This window comes from Dipteris shenzhenensis, chromosome 20 (genome assembly GCF_047967505.1).
Source record: "Dipteris shenzhenensis isolate YYH24624 ecotype China chromosome 20, Dip_SZ_1.0, whole genome shotgun sequence".
Lineage (NCBI taxonomy): Eukaryota > Viridiplantae > Streptophyta > Polypodiopsida > Gleicheniales > Dipteridaceae > Dipteris > Dipteris shenzhenensis.
In genome coordinates, this window is record NC_141615.1 from 28,841,534 (window position 1) to 28,867,972 (window position 26,439).

A 26,439-nucleotide genomic window follows, 5' to 3' on the forward strand; every position below is an offset into this window, starting at 1 on the left:
AAAAGTCTACCAGAGTGCTCTACTCCTGTCTCTCTGTGATCTAAGTGTAGGTACGGTGAGTGTGTGAGCAAGTACAAGAGTCGAGGCTGATAGGCCGTCACATCAACTAGACTAAAGAAAATGAAAATACAAGGTACATAAGGATAGACCCTAGGACTAAGTGTCCTAGGTGTCACATAGGACTAAATGTCCTATGTGGCATAAAAGGCACTAAAACACTAAAGTGCCTATAATTATGCCTACAAGGCACATACCAGGGCACATAGGGCATCAGTACGACCAGGAGAAGATGGCCTACAAACGCCCCTCCATGGTATGGGCTGAAGTATTCTGGAAACATCTCAGAATACCTAAAAGTACAAGGTATGTCAAATTATGTAACAAAGGGAACCAAGTGTAAAGCCTGTCGGAAGACTTCGAACTTGGGATGAGGAAGTGCCTTTGTAAACATATCAGCTATGTTGTCCTCTGTGGGAAGGTAGGACAACTTTATGTCTCCTGCTGACAACCGCTCTCGAACATAATGATAGTGAACTTCAATGTGCTTGGTACGCGCATGAAACACTGAATTACGCGCAATGGCCAAAGCACTCTGGCTATCAGTGTAAACCATAGTGGAGGATGTCTGGCAAATACCAAGATCTGTAAGCAACTGTTGAAGCCAGACACACTCTATTGTAGCGGTGAAGGCTGCCTTGTACTCAGCCTCACAGCTAGATGTGGCAACTGTTGGTTGCTTCTTGCTGAGCCAAGAGATACATGAACTGCCAAGCAAAAAACAATTGCCAATATGTGACACTCTGGTGTCGGAACAACCTGCCCAATCACTATCCATGTGAGCATGCACGGTAAGTGAACCCTGATCACCATAGAAGAGAGCTAAATCCTGAGTGCCTCTGAGATATCTGAAGACTCTCTTCACTGCCTGCCAATGCTGTGAGCTGGGCATGTGCATGAACCTACTGAGCTGGGATACTGCATACTATAAGTCAGGTCTGGTGTGGCATAAGTAAATGAGACATCCAACAACCTGCTAGTAAAGAGTGATATCACATGGTGGGCTCCCATCATGAGCTGAAAATTTGAAGCCAGGGTCCACTGGAGTAGAGATTGGCTTGCAATCCTCAAACTGAAAACGATCAAGAAGCTGTCCAATATACTTGGACTGTGACATCATGATACCCCCCTCAACATGAGCAAACTGAATGCCCAAATAATAGTGTAACTGTCCCATGTATGACATTTCGAAAGCTTGCTGCAAATCATCCTTGAAATCTGCAATATGCTGAGTATCGGGGCCCGTGATCAGCATGTCATCCACATATAAAATCAGCACTAAAAAATCAGATCCACTCCCACGGACATAAAGAGTGGACTCTGTGGGGCTATTTTGAAAACCAAGGGATAGTAAGTGTGCATGAATTTTGGCATACCATGCCCTGGGTGCCTGCTTCAAACCATAAAGGGCTTTTCTAAGCCGGCATACCTTGTTTTCAGAACCAACAACCTCAAAGCCAGGAGGTGGTGTCACATAAACTTTTTCCTGCAGATCCCCATGAAGAAAGGCAGTCTTGATGTCAAGCTGGTGCACTTGCCAATGGTGATGGGCTGCAATGGCAATGACACATCTAATAGTAGTAATGCTGGAAGTGGGAGCAAAGGTCTCCTCAAAGTCAATGCCTTATTGTTGGGCATATCCTTTTTTTAACAAGACGGGCTTTGTCACTTGTGTCGATCTATGCTGCCATCAGATTTCCTTTTTAATTTGTAGACCCACCGGGTACCAATGGCATGCTTGCCGGGAGGGAGATCTACTAATTCCCATGTGTCATTTTTGGCAATGGATTGTAACTCAGCTCTCATTGCATTTATCCACTCTTTGCTGTCAAAAGAATCTTTATGGCACAAAGGTTCTTCATTGCAAGCTGTAGCAAGGAGTGCAAACTCAAGAAAGTGACCATGCATCTGTCTATTCCCTGATCTTGTCCGGGCAGCAAGAGGTTGATCTTGTTTGCTGTCCCGCAATGTGTCAAGAAGCCATCTGGGAACTTGCCTTTGCTGTCTATTGATAGCTCTTTCTTCATTCACTGCATCATGAATAGTGGGATCATTTTGTGCTGGAAGAGAAACCTGCAAATCAGCATGGGGTACTGGCTGATCATTGCTTGTTGGAGGTCCTGCAAGAGGCTCATGTTGCTGGTCTAAGTCCCCCTCTGAGGGAAGTAGAGATAGCCAAGAGTCAAAGGCATCAAACATGTCAACTTCTGGCTTAGCTTTGCAGTCCACAAGAGGAGAGGCCGAATGTTCAGCAAAGATTACATCTCAACTGACAATAATCTTTCTAGTATTGGTTGGTATAACCGATACCCTCTGCTCTCTTGGCTGTAACCAATAAATATGCATTTGATTGCCTTGTCATCAAGCTTATGTCTCAGCTGAGATGGTACATGAACATATGCAAGAGACCCAAAAACTCTCATGTGAAAGTGAAGGCTTCCTGCCTTTCCGTGCTTCATAAGGTGTAACAGTCCTCAATTCCCTTGTAGGAGATCTATTCAGCACATAGTTGGCACACATCATTGCATCAAGCCAAAATTTATTGGGCAAGGACTTGGCCTTAAGCATGCATCTGGCCATCTCCATAGTGGATCTGTTCTTCCTTTCAGGAACAGGATTATGCTAAGGAGTGTAAGGAGTAGTGCATGAGTGAACAATGTCCTGTGAAGACAAAAATGCATCAAACTCCTTTGACATATACTCTCCCCCCCTATCTGTGTTGAGGGTGACAAGTTTGCATCCTGATTCATTCTCAACCATATTCAGCCACCTCTGAAAGCATGATCCTTTTACAGCATAGGAGACATTATTAGCACATGTGACAGTCCCCCCTCGAGGTGCATTAGCTAAGGAATGAAACAACTATTTGCAAGATGTGACGTGCTTGGAAGCACCACTATCAAAATACCAAGATTGAGCATCATTAGCAGTAAAGAATGCATCAACTTGGGAGGGATCAAAGGAGCAATGGACAGCCCATTTTGCCAAAAAAACAGTGCTAATTATATCACTTCGAGAACAAGATACAAAAAGTCAGCTTGTAGCTGATAGGCTGCGTACACAAATCGGACACAGCCCTAAAAGGTAACACAATAAATCACTCTCTCACGTCGGGATAAAGCGAGTGTGAATGAACAGCCATCGGGGTGGTGAGTAGCACCACCGAAGGCCCTGCGAGGTCTGCTCGAAGAAGAGGCCCTGAGTGTTCCAAGCCCGAAGGAAGCGTCTCCGCTTCTCTTGACCGGACCGGGAATCTACCTGAATCTGGTCCCACTGGCCTCTGAGGGTATGAATAATCTCGCACCAAATATCAGTCATGACCTGGGCAGTCGATAAGGAGGTGCCACCGAGGATCTGCGCGCAACGCGAGGTCCAAATGTGCCACCCTGCTATGCTGCTGATAATCTCCCAGACTAGCTGCCTCTCCTGAACTCCTGTATCCGCCTCTGCTAGGTGCTGCGGGATACCCTCGAGCAGCCCCCATGTACCCTCCGTGATAAGGAAAGTGGGGTCCTGCTGGCATGCCTCGAAGAAGTGATGTAGACCAGGTGCGGTGCTGCACCAACAGAACGCGCCCCACGTGATCAAGCCTAGCTCTGGTGCTGCGCGAGTGAGAATCCCGAAAGTCCACCTCCACACTTCCTGGGCGCGAGTGCAGCTCCACAGGCAGTGCTTTGGTGACTCCTCAACCACGCGGCAGATCTGACATCGTCCGTCCTGGCCTATCTGTCTCAACCAGCTCCCCACCGGAAGACCTTTGTGGGCGAGAAGCCACAGGAAGTAGGAGATCTTCCGCGGCCGCCAGCTCTCCCACAAGGCCTACCCTGTGCATACCAGCTAGGCCGCTGGGTGGGGAGGCGACTCTGCATCCTCCCAAGAACTCGCCTGCCCAAAGTCGTGCTGTAGGCGAAGAAGGAGGTCGGTCCCTGTCCTGTCACAACCTCTGGCCAGCTCCACTCTCTTGGGTCCCACTCAAGCTCTGACAAGGCCCGCCCCTCCCAGAGCCAGAGTCGCCAAAGCTGCAGCTGATCTTGCTCAATGCTAGGGTCGGTACGCCAGACCTTCCCCAAAAGGCCTACGATCCGAACCCTCTGCCATGGGAGTAGGGGGTCGATGAGTGCATCCTCTCTCCTGAGTCGTCCATCCCCCATAATCGCGAAGAAAGAAATAGAGGAGTCGACCATACGTCCTGCGACCACCAGTGGGATGCCGCGGGGGGTGAACTGTCCCAGCCAACGGTCGTCACCAGGCATGAGGATCTGAGGCTCCGGTGGAACCAACCAATCAGCTGGGATCGCGCCGTCGATCTCCGTGCGTCTCGCCTGGGCTCCACGAACACCTCCAGCGGCGTCTGCTAGATCAGCCGTCTCCAAATATCTGTACGTGTCCCTCCAAACTCGAAGGGACCGGGCTGGCCCCCTCATCCAACCATCCCACCTGATGTGTGATCTCTCCCCCAACTGAAGGCCCTCGGCATCTCTGACCTGATCGTTCCAGATGAGCGGCTGGCGATCAATCTCCTCCTGACAGCGGGGAGGGGACTGAATGAGACTGAGGCGGAGCCGCCTTTAAACCATGAGGAGGCTACGAACGAGTGGGGAACGGGGCTGAGTAAGTGGGGCGGAAGTGAAGATCCACCTGAGGGACGGGAGCCACTCTCCACCTCGTCGCGGGACACAGGAACCGACCCCCTGCTGAAGTAGCATCTTCCACGTCTGCCCCCTCGGGGTCAAACCGCGGATGACCAACTTGCCTAGCAAGGCCTGACTCTGCAGCTCTGGATCGATGACTCCCAGGCCTCCCTCAGCCTGCGGAAGAATAACTGTCTGCCAAGCAACCCTGGCTCTGGTATCTCTGAGGCCATCCTCCCCGGACCAAAGGAAGTTCCGAACCAGCCTCCTAAGCTGTGCCACACTGGATCTCGAGAAACACCAACAGGAAGCCACATACCAAGCCGTGGCAAGGAGGACTTGGTTGACTACCAAGGCACGACCTGCAAGGGAAAGCTTAGCAGTACTCCAGAAAGCCAGCTTCCGTCGGATGGAATCTAGCACCGGGAGAAACTGCTGAGCTGGCGTGATGTCCAGGCCGACCTGAAAACCCAAGTATCTAGCTGTCTGTCCCCGCGGGATCCACCTGAAACCCAAAAACCTCCCCCACTGAGAACGCGCCCCGGGGTCTGTGAGGAAACCAACTGATTTGTTCCAGTTGATTTTCGCACCAGCAGCCGAACAGAAGACCTCCAGGGCCAACCTCACCCTCTCCAGCATCAACTCATCGTCCTGGACATACAGGGCTGTGTCATCCGCGTACTCCGAGTCCAAGAGCTCCGTGTCCTCCCGGAGGGGGAGGCGAACACCCCTGATCCCTGAAGACCTCGCCCGGAGATAGTAAGTCATAGCCTCGGCGAAGAAGAGAAACAGGTAAGGGGCAAGGGGGCAGCCCTGACGCACTGATCTCTCCAAGCCAAAACGCTCTCCCAACCTGCCTCCAATGATGACTCTGCTAGAGGCTGTCCTGTACAAAGCTGAAATGCCCTTAATCCAACCTGCTGGGAAACCTAGCCGCTCCAGAGTCCCCTCCAGAAAGGACCAGTCCACCCGATCGTAGGCCTTCTCAAAGTCGAGAAGTAGGATGGCTAGGTGTGATCCGCTGTGCTGAGCCCACTCTGCCGCCTCTAAAAAGGTGAAGACATTGTCCAGAATACTGCGATCCTGAACAAAGCCTGTCTGAGTGTCGTGAATGATGTCTGGAAGTAGAGGCCAGACTCTGGCGCTGATCATCTTGGCTAGGATTTTGTAGGCAGTGGTAAGGAGAGTGATCGGGCGCCACTGACGGATCTCCTGTCTATCTCCTCCCTTCGGGATGAGGCAAATCAGTCCCGAGGAGAGGCTCTCTGGCATATAACCGCTGCTGAAAATCCTCTAAAAAGCTGCTAAGAGGGGCTGATGGATCTGGTCCCAGAAGGAGGTGAAGAATGCCCGGGATAGCCCATCCTCACCTGGGCATCTCTGTCCATCGATGGCCATCAAGGCCTCCAGCATCTCATCCGTGGTAAACGGTGCCAACAGCGTCGCCTGCATGCTAGGCTGGACCAAGGAAGGAGTGTGTCTCCACACCTCCTCACGGGCATGTCGAGGCAAGCAGGAAAGGTCCCGAGGTCGGCCACGTCCAAGTAGTCCCAGGGGCCAGATCTGTAAAAGTCGCGGGGGAGCTCTCTCTCCTGAGGCTGAGGCCCATCAGAGTCTGCCACTGAGGGGCTAGCGGACGGAGAAGCCTGCACCAGAGGTGGTGGAGACTCCGGGTGTCCTATCAGCGGAGGGGGAGGGGGAGGGGGAGGAGGCTGGGGAAAAAGCAGCTCAGACTCCTCAGGGGCGGCTGGCGGTGGAGGAGGAGGGGGAGCGGGAACTGCCCTCGGCTGGGGAACCGCCGACGGAGCAGCTTGCTCTGCGGGAGAACTGAAAGAGGCGGGGGGGGGGAGGGATGGGGCTGCAACTGAAACTGGGGCTGAAAAGGAGGGGAAGAAGACTGAGGAGGACGCGGGGGCTGAAGCTGCGGGTCGGGAGGCAAGGGGTGCCGTTGGGGGACGGGCTGGGGCTGGAGGGGGGGAGGCTGGGGAGAGGGAGAAAGGGGGACCTGAGGCTGTGGAGGGCGGGCTACCGTCGAGGAAGATGCTCTCCCAAGTCCCTGGGGCGGCTGCCTATCGGGTCTCTGGGGTGCAGCTACAAGTGGGGTAACCTCTGCCTCCTTGCCTTTGTCAGAAATCTTCTTGTTCTTTCCCTTTTTTCTTCTAACCTCAGTCCAGCCGCCAGCTAGCTCTGGTCCGGGCTCCGGCTGCCTCTGCTCCTCCTGGCGTGGCTGTCCGGAGGAGGGGACGGAGCGGGGGGAGGCGGGGAGGGCCGAGAAGAGCTGGCGAAACGTGGGCAGGCAGCCGCCAGGTGTCCAAAGCCGTGACACCTCAGACACTGTCCTGGCTGTCCGGTGACTACCATGCTCTGGGTGATGCTGCCGGCACCTGTCACTATCTCGATCACTGCCGGGAGAGTCGCAGGATCCGCCACAGCCACACGGACTCGGGGGGCTCCTGCCGTAGTCACCGCATCGACGAAGGTATCGTGCATAACCCAGCCGAAGTGGGAACCAAGGTCCCTAACAATCGGCCGCAGCTCAGCAGCAAGACCAGGAAAAACCAGCGTCACTGGATGGCGAGGTATACGGAATCGGGCATCAAAATCTGCTGCGCTGAACCCACGGTACCACGGGACTATCATGATAATCTTCCCGTCCACTGACGTGGGGGAGCCAGCAATCAGGTTGCTCGCAGCTTTCGCACTGGAGAGTTTGAGCCAGAAGATGCCCCTTCCCATAAGGGCCACCTCCACAATATGGCCGTCCTCTAACATGAGAGTGGACTGGAGCCAGTCCCTGATGGCTGATCTGGAGGGGGAATGTCCAACGACTCTGCCGTAGACTGATGTAAGAGCAAAGTCATTGGCCACCTCCTGAACCCGAGATGACTGCTGCTCAGTCAGGATGACGCGGTAGGCATCTGGAGAGGGAGGGACCGTCTGGGCCTCCGGTTCCGGGCAGGGAGCCGCCATACCGCCAAGACAAACTGCAAGGCTTCCGATGAGGAAGAGGCTGTCACCCTAAAAACGGGGGGGGTAGAAGCGGGAGGGTGGAGCCTGGGTGTGACGGGAACGGAGGTGGCGCACGAGGTGGCGGACGGGGGGTGGGGAGGAATGGAGAGGCGGAGGGGGCGAGGTGGGGCGAGTGAGCGGGGGGGGGGGGGGTCGGGGTAAATTTTATTATTTTAAAAAAAAAAAGTGAGTGGACGGGCTGGCGGCGGGGGTGAGCGGAGAGGAGCGAGGGGGTGGCGGGCTGGGGTGGGGCGGTAGCGGGGCGGGGGTAGCGGGGCGGGATGGGGAGGTAGCGGTTAGGGCGGTAGGACGGTAGCGTAGCGAGCGGTAGGACGGTAGCGGGACGGGGGGTAGCGTGGCGGACGTAGCGGGGCGGGGGGGTAGCGGGCTGGGGCGGAGGGGGGTAGCGGGGCGGGGGTGAGCGAAGGGGTAGTGAAGCGGGGTAGCGGGGCGGGATAGCGGCGGAATAGCGGGGGTAGCGGGCGGGATAGCGAGGGTGAACGGAGGGGGTAGCGGGGCGGGATAGCAGGGCGGGGGTGAGCGAAGGGGATAGCGGGGGCGGGGGTGAGCGGAAGGAGTAACGGCGGAGGGGGAGGTAGAGGTACGGCGGGGGAGGAAGGGGAGCTCGCAGGAGCAGGAGCAGCTCACGGTTAAAAAAAAAGTCCGTGCTTTTCAGGGACATGCAATGGACAGCCCATGCCAATCATCCTGGAGAGCATGTGCATGTGAGGCATCTGCTGGCTCGTGGGATTCAATTGCATGTGAGGCATTAACTGTCAAACCTGCTTTCTTTTTCTCCGAAGCATAAGGATAGATCGTAGGATCAAGTGTCCTAGGTGTCACATAGGACTAAATGTCCTATGTGGCATAAAAGACACTAAATACTAAAGTGCCTATAGCTATGCCTACAAGGCACATACCAGGGCCCATAGGGCATCACTACGACCGGGAGATGGCCTACACTAAGCAGGAGCTCTCGGTGTCCAACTACCTCGTGAATGAAGGCAGCCAAGCATCTCTAGTCCAAAAAAGAAAGGAAACAAGATAACAGCCCGGAGCTATCTCTGAAGACACAAAAGAAGCGCCCTCAAGTCTCATAGTACACTGGGCATTGGAAAATGAAATGCTCCTCTGACTCAATCTCCTATAGGTCACACAGGGTGCATATGCGCCTCTCCCTGGTTAATCTATGTGCAATGCCACTCTCAATGCGAAGTCTATGTTAAGAGTGTAGGATAGCTGCCACATGGCAGCGTCCTATTGGATACGTCAACTACGAGGGGGTCCCATGCCCTCGCCTCCTAGCCACGCTTAACCTCCTTCAACCCCCAACAAAAGGCCGACGAGACTCAAGGAGGGTGTACCCATTTAACCTCATATATACCAAGGAACCATCAATTCACCATTCTATGTGGGCTTTTTATCCCCACTTCCACGTGTCACTAGCGTGTGCCAAGGGTCCCTTAGCCCCTCTAATATTTACATATCCAAGGTGCCACCTTGAGAGGGGTTAGGACCGCACAACAAGGCCCATATTTCCAACACCCCCCCATGGTCATAACCCCACGGATGTAGAACTGCCAGTCAACAAATGCTGCACACCCACTCAAGGCCCAAACAGCCAATCATATATGGTTGCCCACTAAGAGCCTAGGCCGCCAATCAATACTGCACAGTCCACTCACGCAGGCCATCCATTCCTGCACCAGTCTTCACATCACAAATGTACACACAGCACACAAGGATCATTACTTCCCATGTGTGCAACCAGCCGCCAAAGAATCGCCACGCGGCTTTCTTAAACAGTCGCCATTGCCACATGTCATCACCACAGTCCACAGGGCAACCGCCTGCTCCGATACCACTGTAGGAAACCTGCCACATGGCAGCTAGACATTGGATGCGCCGAGTATGAGGGGGTCCCCATGCCCTCGCCTCCTAGCCACGCTTAACCTCCTTCAGCCCCAAGCAAAAGGCCGACGGGACTGAAGAAGGGTCTACCATTTTACCTCATATATACCAAGGAACCATCAATTCACCATTGTATGTGGGATTTTTATCCCCACTTCCACGTGTCACTAGCACGTGCCAAGGGCCCCGTAGTCCCCTCTATAATTTACATATACAAGGTGCCACCATGAGAGGGGTTAGGACCACACAACAAGGCCCATATTTCCAACAAAGAGACCCGGAACTGCCCAATAGAGATCTTCAATGAATGGGGCAGGTGAATCCGCGTATATCTTGGGGAGTCAATAAAGCCCTCCTCTGAGATGCGTAGGCAATGATCTCTATAGAAGCTAAGCTTCACTGGGAGTTCACTCGATTCCAACCAAGTCTAGAATGTGTGTAGTTGTAACACATCCTCACGTATGACCATGTTAATCTCATAATACCTGAGTGGGAGAAAAGGCGTGTCAATGCTGTACAAGAAGGGAGGAAGTCTATCCATGTGGAGCCCTAGTCGCTCGAACCACCTACCTGTGTGTGCATAACATTATCTCTTCTACTAGGGCCATAGAGGATGATAGCGCTAGCCACACTAGTCTGCGACATCCAGAAGTACAGTCCTCCTATCCCCTGACCCGATATAGATAAGTGATGACCTGGAATGATGCATCTAGCTACAATGGAGATGACCCAAACTCAGCTTGGATGATCTCGTGAGGAATCGATGACTTATTGTTGTGAATCATCCGTGATACCATGAGAACTTGTAGGTGCTCCACACGAGCCCACTCTGCATCTGAGATATACGGCCTTCAACAAGGGGGCTACTATACATCCCCGTCGGTCGGACCAAGGAGTCAACAGAAGGGCCTTGGTCCGCGGGTCCTAGAAGTGTGAGTGGAAGCACTGCCTCTCTATGAGACTCAGATCTCCGAGACCCTATCCTGCACCATTTGGAACTGTAATAACACCTTATGGTTAGAACCAGGGAACTTCTCGGAATCCTATACAAGTCGCGACATAGTCTTCTACACAGAGACACCTCAGAGTCCAGAACACCCACTACCAGTAGTCAGCAAGTACACATGGGAGTCTGCTTACAGAGATGAGACCAGGGACACAGGGAGAGCACGTGGATAAAGACGAGTAGTAGTACTCTACAGATCCACCCTTTTGGGACCATTTCATTAGAGCAGAGAGAGACACATTCCAGGTTTCTTTAGACACACGGACAGTGGAGAGTATCTCTCTCATGACTTTCAACATTTCTGTGATACACATGGGATCAAGAGGGAGCTCACGTCCCTTCATACTCCAGAGCAAAATCCAGTTGCAGAAAAGATAAACTGCACCATTCAGGAAAGATTGCAATGTACGGACATGTACGGTAAGCAGCTGTACGGCAATAGCGTAGGTACGGTATAGAGCTGATGGTGGTACGACGCAGCATTGTATGGATGACAGTGTAGGTACGACACTGTACAGACGAAGGTAGTACGTCGCTCCAAGCTTCTGTTGCAGGTACGTACGGACGGTACGTCTGATAGACGCAAGGTGTACGGCACAAATAAAGGTGCCTGGCGAGAGCTGTACGACAGGAAGAGAGATGACTAGTGAGAGCTGTACGGGCTGGTTCTCCCAAGCTTGAAATGGAGAGGGTCAAGCTCACAAGCAGGGTAACCTGCTCTGATACCACTGTAGGCTCAAGGAAGCGGAAGGAGGTACAAGAGCGGAGCAAAGTGCTGAAAGCTGTCATATCAACAACTTGAGAAAGAGAGTACAAAGTACAAATAAAAGGGAACCCTAGGACAGAGTGTCCTAGTGGTACCACTAGTACTAGGTGTCATAAGACACTAAAAGTACTAGGTGACCTAAGTGCCAATACTAAAGCTACATGGCACATACCAGGGCCTAGAGGGCATCAATATGACCAAGAGATGATGGCCTACATGTGAGAGGTCAGGGGCTGGCTGGTTTTGGATGTCATATAATGTGCGTGCATGGCTATACCAGACCTGAGTGTCGGTGAGTTGTGAGGGGGACCGTCCCTCTAAAAATCTCTGCCAGAAGTCTTTAGAGTTGTTACTAAACAAAATATTCAGTAGTTCCTTCTCGTTCCGGCGAATGAAATCTAGTTTCTTCCTACGTACCAGCTGACGATCTCGCGTAGCGTCTCTGGTTCGCTCGGAAGGCTGTTTTTGGTTTCGAATCTGAGCTGACGGCGTAATGCCTTACACTCTTCATCGTACCAATTATTATAGGATATGCTCCCAGGAGGTGGTGGTGGGCTTTGGAGCGAGTGGTGTGAGGGAAAGCATGAAGGACAGCCTCGTGTAGTGAGCGGGTGATTAGGGCAGCACGGTCCTCTAATAGGGGTATGAAGTCAATGTAAGCAAGGAGTACGTACAGACAGCCAGAGTAAGTAGGTGAGTAGTCAATGTAAGCAAGGAGTACGTACAGACAGTTAGAGTAAGTAGGTGAGTAGTCACGGTCGAAGCGTATATCATGATAGGTGGAGTAAGAACTCAGTGGGGTGGAAAGTGCTGTGCAACGACATGGAGTGAAAATGTTAAAGAAAAAGTAAGTGTGATCAGCTCTTGGAGTAAGAGGTGCTACAGTGAAATCGGTGATGTGTGATGTTAAGGCAGGGGATCCCATGATGTAATCAACAACTCTAGAACCTCCCCCATGTGGGAAGCATGTGAAACCACCCGAGGCGGGCCATTTGTCGAGATCATTATAGATAATGAGATCATGCATCCTGCCAAGATCTAATAGGGCCTGCCCGTAAGATGTGACTGGCCCTCGTCTGATAGCCGAAACCCGTATCATATCTGCATTCTCAAGGTCAACGTCTGGCAATAGAATGGGATCATCACTGAAGCATGTGTACCTGTGCAGCCCAGCCTACAGACCATCCATACCATTCTCCTTCTCCGTACATTTGCGTAGTCACCTGTCATACGTGCTCCCATCGCCTGCCCATCAGCTTCGAATCAGCAACCGTACAAGTATGGCATTCATCCGTACAATTGTACGGCTCTGTCGTACAACAGCTCGTCAAGCGCTGACACGTGCGACAGTACCTACTTCACTGCAGTCTAGTAGCTCGTTCATTTGCCGGTCATTTGGGGCTTTTGCCAGCACGCGGCCATTTTGTAGAGAAATCGGGGCTTTTGCATTTGGGCTACAGATTTGCAGGAGACAAGACATTGCAGGCTGTCGCATTTACCTTGAGTAGAAGTCCCCTCCGAAATTGGGGCTTTTGGGTCTATTGCAGGCAGATTGCAAGATATTCTCAGATTTGCAGGTTATTTTGCCACATTTGCTCAAATAGCAGTGACATCTACCTGCTTTGATCTGAAATTGGCGGTTTTCAGTGAAATTCACAAGAAATTGCAGGACATTGGAGGACATTTGGTCACATTTGCAAAGTTGCAGCTTGATTTGGGGCTTTTTCACATTTGTCCTCTTTTTGGCCATTTTGTCCTTTCAGATTGTGGGGCTTTTTCCTTAGCTTCTATTTGCATTGATCTTCCTTTGATTCAGCTCTCATTTGGTCACATTTGCAACTGAAAGCCTTGAGGCTATTTTTGCATCACTTCGTCAAACACTTGCCTGTGCGGGGCTGGAAGAGCTTGTAGCCCTTGCTCTCTGAGCTATACCCAATTAAAATGCATTTGACAACTTTATCATCTAACTTGGTGCGTGTCTGAGAAGACATATGGGCATATGCCAAGCATCCAAAAGTCCTCAGGTGAGAAGTCTTGGGCTTAGGACCTGTCCAAGCCTCATATGGTGTGATGATCTGCAATGCCTTTGTGGTACATCTGTTCAAAATGTAATTAGCACACATAACGGCATCCAACCACAACTTGTTAGGCAAGTGCGTGCCTTTCAACATACACCTAGCCATCTCCATCACTGATCTATTATTCCGCTCAGCCACGGGATTTTGTTGAAGAGTGTAAGGCAGCATGCACTGATGATGATGAATGCCACGTAAGGCCAAAAAAACAGCAAACTCCTTTGACATATATTCGCCCCCTCTGTCTATATTAAGGTGAGCAATTTTCAGCCCACTCTCATTCTCAGCCAAGGCAATAAAATGCCTGAAGCATGCATAAACTTCAGATTTGGATTTCAATGCAAAAATCTAAGTATACCTCGTGAAATTATCAATGAATGTGACAAATTAACATAATCCCCCAAAAGCTGCAACCCGCATGGGTCCACAAACATCACTATGAACCAAATAAAGCTTGCGTGAGGCAACAACTCTCCCATCCTTGGGAAATGCAGAACGGTGCATCTTACCAAGCAAACAAGGTTCACAAACATGCTTTGAAGCATATGCATTTTGGAAAGATCAACAACCATACCATCCTTATGTAACTTCACCAAAGCCCAAAGTTGAGGTGTCCAAACCTCTCATGCCACAAATGGGTTATCTCCCATGGTAGAGGAATCAACAGAAAAGGCATCTGCATCTGCAAGTCCAGCATCATCCAAGCATCTGTCATACGCATCGAGTCTATATAGCCCTCTAGTCAATGTCCCAGTCAAGACCATGGTAAAGACATGTGTAGCATTATAAACTGCACACCGAACACCATAAAAAAAAACCTGATAGCCACAAGTAGCTATGGCTGAAATAGAGATAAGGTTCTTGCGAATGCCTGGAACATAAAGCACATTCTCTAGAGTGACAAGACCACCAGAAACAGAAGTAAGAGCAACTTGCCCAATGCCTTTCACTGTATATGATGCATTATTGGCACATGTGACGGTCCCCCCTTTAGATGCATTGCTCAACTAAGATGAATAACTTCCTCCAGGAAGTAATGTGCTTGCTAGCACCACTATCAAAGAACCAGGCATCAGATACATCAGAAACTGTCATGCAGAAATCGTGAACATCATGAACATCAGGATTATACTAACATGTAACCACAAAAGCCCAATGCTGGTCTCATGCAAAATTAGTTAACTCATATCGATCTTCTGGACTAGGAGAACTAGATACTGCAAGACCAGACTCTTTCTTCTTCTTTTCAGATACAATTCTCTTCCTGCATTCAGAAATATCATGCCCAGGTTTCCTGCAATAGTTGCGGGCAACCTCTCAAAATCAAGTGGCAAAATTCTGCTCAAGCTTCAAAGCTTTTCACTACAAAAGACTCTGCTGTCTCAAAGTGTACATGTTGCCAAAATTCCCCAAAAGGCAACACGAGGCCTTCCAAGGCAACACGGGGCCTTTCCAAGATGCAAATGAATTAAAAACTGGAAAGAACCAATGCAACAAAGGCTTACCCAATGGTGTAGCTTGAAAATTATAGTGGGGAAGAGGCTCCAGATGTGAGTAGATTCACCCTTGAGGGAGAGATGAAAAATACAGCAAATGGCAATTAGAAGTGCCAAGAGAGGGCTGGAAATGAGACTTACAGCAAGAGTAAGTGCTCCCAAGAGAAGGAGAACACTTCGAAAAGAGAGGAGGGTGATCCAATGGAGAGAAACTCGCAGCCCAAGGCAAAATAAAGCCAAATGAGAAGGAAAGGGATCAACGAGAGGCCTCCGAATCACTTCAACAAGCTCCCAATTTCTTCAAACACTGACATGCAGCACGAGACAGCAAGAAACAGCTCCGAATCGCTGGAAAAAGCTTCAAGCAAGCTGGCACAAGCCTCGAGGCAGGTCAAGACAGCTGTAAATGCTTCGAATGAGGACTGTACAGCATTAAATGCTAGCGCAGTAGGTCCATACAGCTTCCGGGCAATTCTGTACAGTCATAAATGGGCTGTACGGAATCCGTGCAGCATTAATTGCACTGATTGCAGGTCCATACAGCCTCTGACATGCATTTATTGCAGACTCACAGTTCCGTACAGCACTGTGCTGCTGTACGGAATCCATACAGATGCAAACCGCCACACGTGTGAAGCCGTACAGGTTGAAAACAGATCGGGGAAGGTGAAACCGCCTCGAAATGCAGCAAATGGGTGAAAAAACAGCCGAAATGCACAGCTGGAACACCAAAAACTTGATTTCTGGCAATGGAACTCCTCCAAATGGCCTCGAATTTCTTCAGCTAGCTGCAAATGCCAGGTAGAGGCCAATAGACCCCTTTCGTCGACGAAAGGGGTCTATTGGCCTCTATCTTTCATGAACCATTAATTGAATATAGAGGCCAATAAACTGCACTATGTTGCGTTTTTTGAGGATGAGTTTGGAAATCTTCTTGGATTCATCTAGGTACATGCTTCTGCCGTATTAGCGGACATGCAAGCTTCACCTTGTGAATTTTTCGTCCAAGTTGCCGCCTGCTGATATTGCGATGATTATTTCTATCTTAAATGGTGCGTTGCCCTATCAGCAGCTAGATTTATATTTAGATGCTCGTCTAGGAGAGACTAAAATGAAATCGTTTAGACTTCACAAGCAGTTCTATCTTGAATGAAGAGATTTGGACTACTTTCTGATTAGCCTTCTCCTTTAGTACTAGCCTTCGTCTCGGCTGAGTTTGCCCTTCACCTCCGGACTGCCGACAGAAACTCAGTACAAAGACTTTGTATAAATAGATGCTCAAGTATGTGTGGGTGTGCGGGTTTGTATGTGTGAGAGCATACTTTTATACTATGGTCTACACCCACAGTTGGGCGCTGATGACGTCAGTGGTGGGGATGTCATAGTAGTTGGTTCCTGCTATGCGTGATGGAGTTTATGGTTTTCAATCTTATGAGTGACTATCCTAAGATTGAAACTACACTATGTTGCGTTTTTAGAGGATGGGTTTGGGAATGTTCTTGGATTCATCTAGATATATGCTTTTGCCGTATTACTGGACATGCAAATTACACCTTGTGAAGTTTTCATCCAAGTTGTGGCTTGCTGGTATTGCGATGATTATTTCTATCTTAAATGGTGCATTGCCCTATGAGCTAGATTTAGTTTTAGATGCTCATTTGGAAGAGACTAAACTAAAATCGCTTAGACTTCACAAGCAGTTGTAGCTTGAATGAAGAGACTTGGACTAGTTTCTCTCTTGTTTAGGTGACCATATGGAAGTTTATCTAGCACAAACACACAGCATGCCACCTCCAAGCCTTACACATAAAAGGGGTCTATTGGTCTCTATCATTAATTAACTATTAATCAAAAAGATATTTCATTGTACTATCGATAAAAGGGGTCTATTGGGCTCTATTTTTTATAATTTTCAAAAAAAATTATGAAAAATTATAAACCTCACACAGTTAAAGTAATGATGTTTAATTAAATGATCACTCATCATTGCTGCATTCTCATTAGCAATCGAATTTGTATGATAATCATTATAAGTCATGGTTCCTATTAACATCATGGTTTGGTAGCATTTCCATAGCCAGTATGTTGTCCCGTCATGGTGAATAAAATAAATGCATTGATTGTAATGATTTGAAATAATAAAGACGACAAAATACATGATTTTTTGTGTGGTAAGGAGTGCTAGCTAATAAAGGGGCAAGGCTAAGTACTTGGGTCGGTCGAGGACACGTGATAGTCCCTTGCTAGCAAAGGTGTTCTTATACATGGAAGGGGGATGCCAATTTCTACAAATATCAATCCTACTATTTGAGCTTTGCAAATGTGAAAATTAAAGGTCAGTAGACCCCTTTCGTCGACGAAAGGGGTCTATTGGCCTTTAATTTTCTTAAGGGCACTCATGAAAATTAGAGGCCAATAAACCCCTTTCGTTGACTTTCATCGACAAAAGGGGTCTACTGGGCCTTAATTCACATTTGCCCTAAGGCCTCCTCATCCCCTTACCTCCCCCTCCTTGCCTTCTTTCCCTGCAGAGCGACTGCTGTCTTGGAGTTGGAATGCCTTGAAAATGAGCTGTCCAGCAGGAATGAGAGCTCAAGAGGCTGCCAAACAGCTTGGAAATACTATCAATGGCAGAGAGGAATGGATTCCCAACCTACTCTAATACCACTATAGGCTAGGGTAAGCAATGGAAGCTCATAAATAAAGGAAAGAAGACAAAAAACGAGATGTTGTAATGAATTGCTGCAAAATTGAGAGTGGAGGCTCAAGAGAGAGCCAACATAACAAAACCCTAAGGCTAAGTGTCCTAACTGGACTAAGTATCCTAACTGTCATTAGTGGTACATGTACTAACTGTACCACGTGACCTAACTAGCTGTAACTAGGCCTACAAGGCACATACCAAGGAATGAGTAGCACCTATTAATAGCCCATAGAATGGCCTACATCTGTGAGGGGTGAAGGGGACCATTGCTCCAGAAATCTTCACCAAAAGTCCTTGGAGTTGCTACTAAATTAGATGTTCACTAGTTCCTCCTCACAATGCTTGGAGACTTGGCTGCTCCCGCTGCCCACCATCGCCATTCCGCCCCTTGCCTCCTCTCCGCCTCACCTCAGCTCCCGCCTCCTCTCCGCCCCTAGCCTCCTCCCCGTCTTCCACCTTGCCTTGACCCTCCACCCGCCTCGAGCATTGCCCGTCTCCTCTCCGCCCCTCGTTCCGATGCCCTTCTGCCTTCTCGCCATCTCTCTCCACCTTGCCTCCCGCTCCACCTCCCCACCTGCTCGCCCTCTTGCCATCCGCCTTGTCCCGCCCTCGCCTCCCGACTCCACCTCCTTCTCCTCCCCCGCCTTCTTTTCACCACCCTCCCGTCCCTTCATACCTTCACCCCCGCTTCCCCCCCCCCCCCCTCCTGCCTTCTCTCCGTCCCCCTTCCCCCTCCGCCTCCCTTCTGCCCTCTTCCTAACCCCCCCTGGCTGCTTTTCCGTCTTGCCTGCTTCTTTTCATCTCCCTTCTTCACCTCCGCCGTCCCGCATTGTCCACCCTTTTTCCTTCCATTCTTCACCAGCAGCAGAGCTTTTGTGTTTGTCACCCCCCTTCATTTCTCGCCCCCTCCTGCCTCCTCTCCGTTCCCCCCGTGCTTCCTTCCGCCTCTGTCTCCCTTCCGCCATCTTCCTCACTCCCCCCGCTGCTTTTCCATCTTGCCCGCTTCTTTTCACCTCCCTTCTTCGCCTCCGCCCTCCCGCATTGTCCATTCCCATTCCCCCACTCCTTTTTCCTTCCATTCTTCACCAGCAGCAGGAGCTTTTGTGTTTGTCAAAAGGAAGAAGATCTTGCTGGTGAGCTTTGGTCTAGCTAGAGGGGCTCTATGGCAGCACCCTCAAATCCCACAGCCATTAAAGTCCTTCTTTCTCCAGCCGGCAAACAACAGGTTCAGCAAGCAATTAAGTCCCTTCAGGACAAGGCGATTGTGGGCAGAATTGTGGGCCTCACACCCACAAGGTGACAGGTGCGAGAGTGGATCCAAGCGAGCTTGGCACTAGAGGGCGACCACATTCAAGAGATCACCATCTATGGGACAGGTGTTTTCCTCATCCAACTGGGCTCCCCCGATACAGCCTTGACACTAGTGGAGTAGAGCCCCATTCTCCTTGGCCCGCATCTAGTGTACCTCTTTCCGTGGTACCATGGTTTTACAATGGAGGACATGGACATGACACACCATGTTCCCCATTTCCCCGTTACGCTTCGCTTCCCAGGGCTCCCAAAGGAGTACAGAGCCATCCTCCCCTCCATTGGTCGGGCATTCGGCACAATGTTCGAGTCCTCTGCCAGATTTGGCGGCAACGGTGGTAGCAAATGACGGGGTGTCCCTAGGATCAAACTAGTGGTTGAGAGCCCAGAGTCCCTCCCCAAGTTTATTCTTCTAGGAACCCTTGAAGGGGGTACACTTCGCCAGCGAGTGGAGATTTCTGGGTTACAAGGCCAGTGTCTCCATTGCAGCTTCATGGATCACCTTGCTAGAGATTGCCCCCGTGGCCATGGCCGAGTGCCTCCCCCCTCACCCCCGCAGAGCAAGCAGAGTCAGCAGGCCCGAGTCCAACACTCTTAGACAGAAGCAACAGGAGTCTCAGACCCCATGGGTTACCCCCTCAGAAGAGGACTGGACCTAGGTGAAAAAGAAAAAGAAACCAAGCAAACAAGCCCGCAAGTGCCGCAGGCAAAGAGCCAATCGCAGAGAGAGGGACAGGGTTGACCGAGAGGCCTCGAAGGAGGAACAGTAGGAGCCACCTCCACCAGTGGCACGGGCCATTGCCCATCCAGACGATCCTCCTGCTTCGGAGGTTCAGCCTCCGCACTGACCCTTGCAACAGTAGCGAGCTCCGGGAGCTCCAGATGCAGCGATGGTGAAAGCCGCAGACGCTAGCCCGATAGTGGCTGCGAAGGAGCGGATCCAAAGCGATCCAGAGCCCCGACGAGCCTGATTGACAAGGGGGCCTGCAGTCGTCCTTATCCCTTCTCCTCTCCCTCCCCCTCCCCCTCCAGACCCTCCCCCTCTTCCTTAGACCTCCCCCTCCAGGTTCCCCCCATCCCCAGCCCCCCTGCTTTAATCACTCTCACCACCTGCCCCCCGCACCCCTACCTCCCCCGTCGCCTCCCTCTCCACCTCCGCAGCATGTTCTTTCGCCTCGACACCCGTGCCAATAGGCAAGGATAAGACGACGCCCCCTTCTACTTCCTCATCGCAACAGCCGGTCTATCCGCGGAGGGATTCAGAGAGACAAGGCTCATCCTCCCAATCAACAGCTCCCAATCTCTAACTTGTGCGTCCCTTACCGTGGGACTTATGGAGGTTAGGACGCTGGAACTATCTGGAGATTCCGGACTCATATCCTCTACCACTGGAGGTAACGCTCATGGTCCTACAGCCCCGGAAGGGGGGTTTGATCAGTGCAATGGACTCTCAGACACACCCCGTTTGGAGATTCCAGTTTACCTCCATAGGGTTGGAGAAGTGGTCCCCAGAGGTGTTCAATGCTATTATGGGTGATCAAATTTCACGTATGATGGACGAGTGGATGGGGCCACAAGGACTAGACCTTTGGCATGCCCATGGTGCGGAGGTGAACTTTCAGTTGAGCTTCACGCGTGAGGAGCCGATGTGTGGTTGGCGGTAGGAGTTATCAGATTGCCGCTAGAGGCAAAGGTGGAGCAAGCATACTATTGGCCCCTCCAGAAGTGTGCAGAGCTGTTCGGGATGGAAGTCTCCTTCATGATGAAGTGGGCGGCACAAAAAATCAATATTGAGCCCATATCCACCCTAGTACGTCGTCGCACAGACACGGACTATTCGCCCTCCAAACCCCCGACAAAGTCACTTAAGGCAGTCTTTCTGGAGCAGGCACCCACCCACAGGAGAGCCTTGTTCTCGGCACCCCCGTCCTCATGAGTTGGAACATGCATGAACTCCATGACCGTGCTCGTAGCCAGCCGCAGTACCTGATACTCCGACAGGAGTTGCAAAGAGCAGTGGTAGGGTGGATAGTGGACATCGTTTTGATTCAGGAGCACATGTTTTCAGCATCAAACATCAAACGACGACACCACCTCCCAGAGAGAGATCCAGAGGAGTGGTCCCCCGTAGCAGGATGGAGCGGAGGGGTCTACATCTCAGTCTCACAGTCTTTGGCTCCAGAGGTCTACGATCAGGGCGAGCTCATCCCAGGACGGGAATATTGGATGGGAGTTCGGACGAGAGAGTCCATGATTGGGATCCTGAACGTGTATGCCCCAGCATGCAAACAGCACAACCCGGGCTTTTGGAGGAGGATATCAGAGTGTCTTCCGGATGTAGAATCCTCGATTGTTGGAGGGGACTTCAACAACCTAGAGTTTGAGAAAAACAAGCACGGCGGCGCCTCCTTCTCTGAGATGCCAGCAGCAGAGCATAGCACCTGGGAGCAGTTCATTTTCATGATCAACGGCAGAGACCCATGGAGAGAGCCAGATTTCAGCAGGACACCTGGCAGCCTCTTCTTCTCCTTCAAACAGAGGAGACATGATGGACTGCTTGAGAGACTAGACCATTTTTATGTTGGAGACTGGGCACTACACCGGGCTTTGAGGAGAGACCTCGCCTCCATCGAGCGGCTCAAGGAGCAAGACCCAGGTTCTCAGTTGCTTAGCGACAGGTTCGAGAGCGCTCACCTTGACATTCAGGACACAGAGATTCGACAAGCTGAGTTCTCCTATCACTGGGTGCAGCATGGGGGCAAGATGAGGAAGCAGTTTTTTCAGACCACTGCGCCCCGATCGGCAGGCACACAGCTGCAGCGTCTCTGTGATTCGCAGGGCATCATGCATACTGACCCACAGGAGATTTTAGACCTGACCACAAGTTTTTACAAGGAGCTCTTTCAGACGGAGAGGATGACCCCAACTGGTCTTTTGGCCCGAGAGGTAGTTTGGGATCACGTTCCGACAATAGTCTCGCAAGATTTATGCAGCAGACTTGAGGAGCCTTTCACAGATGAGCAGCTCTGGGAAGCCCTCAAGGCTCTCCCGACCCAGAAGTGCCCGGGCGAGGGTGGCTTGACTCCGGCCTTCTTCCAGAACTTCTGGGAGATTATGTCCATACCTTCCCGATTAGCTTGCCAAGAGATATTTGAGACAGGCTCCCTCCCTCAGTCCTTGAGCAGGGGGTGAATTCGTTTGATCCCGAAAGGGGGAGATAGGTCAAACATTCGACAATGGAGACCGATCACTCTACTTGATACTGCATACAAGATCCTCACCGAGGTCTTGAGCTTGCATCTTACCGACATCATCCACAAATCACAAACCAGGTTCATCCAGGAGCGCAGCATCCTAGACAACATCTTCACGTTCTGGGAGGCAATGGATTGGTCCAGGGAGGAGTCACAACTGGCCGTCCTTCTCTTGGATTTTGAGAAGGCCTACGACAAGGTGGAGTGGTCCTTCCCGGAGGGTACTATCCGGAGATTGGGTTTCTCAGAAAGATGGGTCAGAGGGGTTTCTGCGCTTTATCTGGGGAGCTCTAGTCAGATGCTTATCAGAGAACACACGGGTGAGGCCTTTCCTCTCTCTCGCTCGGTCCACCAGGTCTACCCACTCGCTCCCTTCCTCTTCTTGTTTGTGGCGGAGGCTTTGGGCTATTACTTGAGATCACAGGTGGCAGGCCTCACAGGGTTGAGGCTCCCCATCAGACAAAAGGAGGAGCTGCTTGGCTCGAAGTTTGTAGATAACACGACCCTATATGTTGAGGGCATCACAGTGAGTTTGGAGAGAGTCAAGGGCGCCTTTGCTATCTACTGCGAGGCCTCGAGACACGGATCAACTGGACAAAATCCATAGGTTTCTTCACAGGCTTTGAAGAGACACAAAAGCTTCGTGAGTGGGGGAGTGACTTTGGCTTCAGATGGATACCGCAAGGCTAGACAGCAAGATACCTCGAATGCCAAGTTGGTATCGACATTACAACAGAGCAGCAAATCGCCCTTGTCCTTGAGAGTGTTCGGCGCAAGCTTCTCTATTGGAGCTCAGCCAAACTCTCTCTAGCAAGGCGCGCCTTAGTCGCAAAGCATGTCCTTCTCGCCACGGCTTGGTATATCGCCTCCTACAAGTGCTTTCACAGAGGATGCATTGGGCAGCTCCGACGGTTGGTTCGGAACTTCCTTTGGGCAGGTTCGGCCGGCACAAGGAACACTAGAGCCCGGGTAGCTTGGTACATGGGAATCATGCCGCAGGCATAGAGAGGCTTGGGTATCATTGATCCAGAGATGCAGAGCAGAGCCCTACTGAGCAAGCTGGTTGTTTGCGGCCTCACCCTAGGTGCAGAGCCTTGGAAGCTCCTCTTACAGCGAGGGCTTCTAAGAAACACCCCATGCACTGGGGGACAGTGGCAGCCTTCACACAAATGGATCTTCTCAGAGGCCCCCCTTACAGGGAAGGGTTCCCCCTTGATGCGGAACCTCAACGTAGTCTGGCAGAGACTGGCAGGGGGTCTCATTCATGCTCCGCCCTATAGAGAGGACTTTGAGCGTCAATCCCTTATGTGCCGCCCAGAGATCACAGATCAAGAGGGGCGTATGCTCAAACAGCGTACTCACATTGGTTGGGCACAGTGGGACAGTGGTCCAGCCGGGTCCTTTGGCCGATGGAGCAGATTACCCATGGAGGCATAGGCGTGACTTGACGCCCTAGCGCATCTCCGAGGGACAGAGCAGCGGATGAGCGAGATTGACTTAGCCATTCCTGAGTCCTGGTGGGAGAGACTTCGCGCATGAAGAGACAGCAGATGGTTGGGGCAGTTTTTTCGTACTGGTGTCCCCTTGAGTATGTTGATGCAGCGAGGCAGCACGCACCCCAGCTTCTTCCGCGTAGGACCTGGAGGCCTACTTCAGCCACTCACTAAGAGAGACCCTGAGATGGATGGGAGTCTTGATAGGATTCACTGGCAAATGAATAGAATGGTGGGACGTTTGGGGAAGGAGTGGAACATTGACCCTCCCAGTATCTCAGAGCACGATGCCCCTAGATGGCACCTTTGGCTGTGGGAGGGTAGACTCTTAAGGGAGGTTCAGTCGGATCTCGGAGAGTGGTTCTGGCCTTCCAGGGGCGGCCTAGCCGAGCAGGTGGAGGAGGTGCCCTTCTTTTCCTACACCACACGGATTGGCAGGAGGCTTCAGATGGACTCGTTGAGGTTGACCCCCTCAAGGAAGAGGCATTAAGTGACCCAGAGAGTGCCCCGGGATGTTCATTCTAGGTTTTGGACGTGGTTATGGTCCAATTTGCAGCCGAGGAAGATATCCTACTTCTTCTGGCTGGCCGCCCACGGAGGCTTGCCCATCGGACCATGGTTGAAACAGATGTGGAGCTGTCATAGCACATCGAGGATTTAGATGGGAGCCCGAAGGATCATGACGCATATGCAAAGTCTTCAGAGAGACTACACCTGGGGGAATGGTGGCCTGGTTGACAAAGGGAGGACACGCATTTCAGATTAATGAGATCGCCACAGCCTACCGGATACATGGTCACAGCATCCAGAGAATAGCACTCCATGAGGCAGTTCCTCCTGACAGCCTAGCTCCTCCTCCTAGGGAGGACAGTGTTTGGGAGGTGGTAGCCAGCATCACAGCGTGGAACATTTGGGTGGCTCGTTGCACTCTCGTGATGGGTGAGCACCCGGTTCCCACCCTCGGCTACCCTAGTTGCCATCTAGTAGGATACCATTTACACACTACGATCCACTTGGGAGCGTGGGACTCCAGGCTCCAGGGCGACTATCGAGGTTTTTTCCATACTCAACACCTTCGGGGCTGCTGTCTTGAATGAAATCTTTCATGCATTAATAGAAGGTTCCTTTCTTTGAAAAAAAAAAAATAGTTCCTCCTCATTTTGGCGAAGAAATCCTATTTCTCCTACGCACCAATCAAAGGTACTCGTGCATCGTCCCTAGCTCACTCGAAAGGTTGTGTTTGGATTCGAATCTGAGCTAACGACGTAGAGCCCTGCACTCATCATCCTACCATCCATTACAAGGGACGGTCCTAGGTGGAGGTGGACGAGTGGAGCAAGTAGTGTAAGGGAAGGCGTGAAGGGCAGCCTCGTAAAGTGGAGAGAGAGAGAGAGAGAGAGAGAGAGAGAGAGAGAGAGAGAGAGAGACTTTCTCGAAGATATAAATCAAATGCTCAGGCTAGCAAAAGATAGCATTGACAAGGGCTGAAGATAGAACAAGATTTATAAAAATTCACATACTAAAAAGGAGAAATCTAGATAAGGCGAGAAAGTTCATCTAAAAGTGCAAAAATCTTCATAAACCCTTAAAGCAAATAAATGCCAAAATTTATCCCTTGGTTTTGTAGACTGCTCATGATATTTGTATGGATTTCAGCCTAGTTAATTTATGGTAACATAAGGATTTTAATAGAGAAGACCAATTGAAATTGGGCTCAAAAGGCAGAAGGTTCTAGCGGCAAGACATTTTCTCAAAGATATGAATCAGATGCTTAACTTAGCAAAAGAAAGCATTAAAAGGGCTTTAGATAGAGTGAAATCTCATGCAGATCTATAATGTAAAAAGGTGAGAAAATCTATCTAGAAGTGGCAAAATCTTAGAAAATCCTTGGAGTAGATAGATGTCCAAAACTGTCTTCTAAGTATTGTGGACCATTCATAATACTTATGAGACTTGGAGAACATGCTTAAAGACTAGCTCTACCAAGAGTATAGAATAGATCCAATCTTTCATAATAGCTCAATTAGAAGAGAATTGGGTCACGATGATAATAGTCTTAGTACAACTTCTTGAACCACTTTCTTCAGCACATAACCAGAAAGAGTTTCGATCAGACAGAAAAAAGAACACATTAGAGCATGTATCTACAATATCCCATCAAGTACAAAGATAGGGTAAAAGAAAGTTCACTTGGAAAGGTAAGCAATCTCCAAGAAAGGTTTCCTATGGGATTAGTATACACATGTTCCAAACAAAGATAGGGTGAAAGAAAGTTCACTTGGAAAGGTAAGCAATCTCCAAGAAAGGTTTCCTATGGGATTAGTATACACATGTTCCAAACAAGGGGATTCAAACAATGCTGTCTCACACTGAAAACTATCCCAACCCAAAACACGTGCAAAAGTCTGCCCATCGTTCACCTTCTATAGAATGAAGTAAATGGAGAGACTCAACAATATGAGCACAGGAAGATTAGATAGGCCTTAATACTTTTATTTAGCTGTCCTGTGAGAAGTGTCCCCTTCCTCAATGAGAAAGATGAGGTACATAATATTCTTAAACTCATTTACCTTGAACAAAGGCAATCACACAGCTCTATCTAACTACGATTTTACAACGTTTGAACCCACCAATCACAATGTCTTCAACTAGCACAGAATAATACAAAAAGGAACTACTGAAATATACAATGTATTGCATTTTATAAACTGTAAAGTGAAAGCATTCAA

The 26,439-nt window shown here is 50.4% G+C and overlaps 1 protein-coding gene across 1 annotated transcript in view; it reads right to left on the bottom strand.

The window, feature by feature from the left end:
- Positions 1–26,439, bottom strand: part of ATATH8 (Protein kinase superfamily protein) — a 108,651-nt gene that overhangs the window by 26,984 nt on the left and 55,228 nt on the right. The gene's annotated exons all lie outside the window — the stretch shown is intronic.